Source organism: Echinops telfairi, unplaced genomic scaffold (genome assembly GCF_000313985.2).
Source record: "Echinops telfairi isolate 266 unplaced genomic scaffold, ASM31398v2 ScPeMD7_5868;HRSCAF=6743_0, whole genome shotgun sequence".
Taxonomy (NCBI): Eukaryota; Metazoa; Chordata; class Mammalia; order Afrosoricida; family Tenrecidae; genus Echinops; species Echinops telfairi.
This window is the reverse complement of record NW_022109767.1, coordinates 9173485-9175538: the sequence shown is the minus strand read 5'-3', so window position 1 is coordinate 9175538 and position 2054 is coordinate 9173485.

Genomic DNA, 2054 nt, shown 5'->3' with positions numbered 1-2054 from the left:
CTCTTGTCCCACTATCATGCTCAGCCTTCATTTGGGTTTCAGTAATCCCTCTTGGTTACATTGCCCTTGATCACACCCTTGCAGACATAGAAAGCTTCTTCTTTCTCCAGAGGAGTGGATGGTGGCTTTGAAGTACTGACCTTGGGGTTAGCAACTCATCACGTAATGATGTCACAAGGGCTCTCAATTCCTGTTACTGGTTAGTAACAGAACAAGGTTACAAACCCTGGTGTCTCTGACTTCAAACCCCATCTTTTTATACTAGATTTCTAAGCAAGCTTTGAGTGTGTTTCCAACTATATTAGGTAATGGTTTTTGGTGAGCTTTAGACTACTAACCACAAGATCAGTTCAAACCCACAAGCTGCTCTAAGGGAGAGAGATGAGGTTATCTGCTCTCCTATTGATTTATAAACCCTATATAGTAGGATTGCTGAATTGACAACTCTATGATTCTGAATTGACTTAATGGGTTTGGGAAACCATCACAAAAGTACCTGAAAGTCTATGTTATTATAACCATCATAGAGATGATCTATTCATACATGCAACCTGTGCCTACAATGACCAAGCACACATCTACACCCATGAGTATAGGGTTGAGTAAGATGGGCAAGCTTCCTGTCCCCATGAAGCTTATATTCTAGTGGGGAAAATAAACTACAATCAAAGAAGGGTCTAAAATAAATAACAGAATTCCAGCTAAATGCTACGAAGGAAGCATAGCAGACTATCAGAGAGGCCCTGGGTTGGGAACAATAAAACAGGGGCAGGAAAGCAGTTCTGAGCAAATGCTATCTCAGTGGGAACCTACCTGATGAAAAAGAATGAACTCTAGGCGTCTCGGATGAAATGACTCCTTAGAAGATAATGATGAAGCCAAACCACAGGGAAAGAGAACCACCGTGCCTTAGGAGTGTAAGTGTCGGGCTGGGGGTCCGAGCTGATTCCCCCAGTCCTTTCTTCCTTCTATCACACCTCTGAGGGGTTTCTGCAGGTCGGCCTTGAAAACATCAGTCTGGCTTTTTCCTTTGTTCTTGCACAAGGGATTTTATAAACACTCTCAAATAAAATCAAATAAGGAAAAGCTGGATCTCCGCACCCCACCCCCACCTTTTTTTTTTTTGGCCAGGCTAAGTAGTTAGAAAGAATTTACAAAGCACTTTGTAAAGGGGGGTTCTTAGACAATGTCGCGTGTAAGATTTCTTCATTTTCACTAAAAACAGAGATGGAAAAAAGAACTCTCCCATTTGCCATGACTTCTTAAGGACTATTTCTTTCTACCGCCATGGGTCTGGATTGTTCGTATCAGCTCGTCAATGTATATTTGATTTGTTTTTATAAGTGGTTTTTATAAATTCTGTTTTTCCCCAAAAAGGCAAAATTGGAGGAAAAGCCAAGCTTAAGCCTATTATGGTGGCTGGCTGCTGTTTTCCTTGGGTTGTCTTGCTGGGTGAGGGCTTCAGGCTTTCCAACCTTGGTAGCCTTCCAGAAAGAAAACTTCCCATGAGCTCCTCTGGCATACGAATAGGTGGAGAGCTATGACAGCATCACCCCCACTAGCTAAGCCAAGATTTTCCCAGTCACTCTCCAGGCCAGACATTTGGTGATGTCTCCAGGCATCTCCAGGCACATTTTAGTTAGCTGCCAAACAGAGAGCCACGTGAACCACCCAGGAGTTTCCATTATCTTCTCTGAGAGGATCTCATAGAGTATTTCAGACAGTACTTTCTGTATCGTTTGGCATTCAAAGCCCTGGGTCTCATTAAAATAATGCATCTCCAATATTTGTAATCAAGTAAGACAAGAGCATTGGGGGTGCTAGAAGTAGTGGAAAAGTTGTAGAAATATTGATTGCTGAAACCCACCTCAGAAATTCTGATTCAGTCGATTCAGAAATTCTGGTTCTTGGCTTGAAGTAGGGTCTTGGAATTCATGTTCCCAGCGAATTCCCAGTTCTCAATCCAGTTACTTTCATGTAGACTCCAAACATGGCCAGCCTATGTGTGTGATAATAGAACTACACGCCAAAGGCTGTTTGGGGGTGGAACGTAG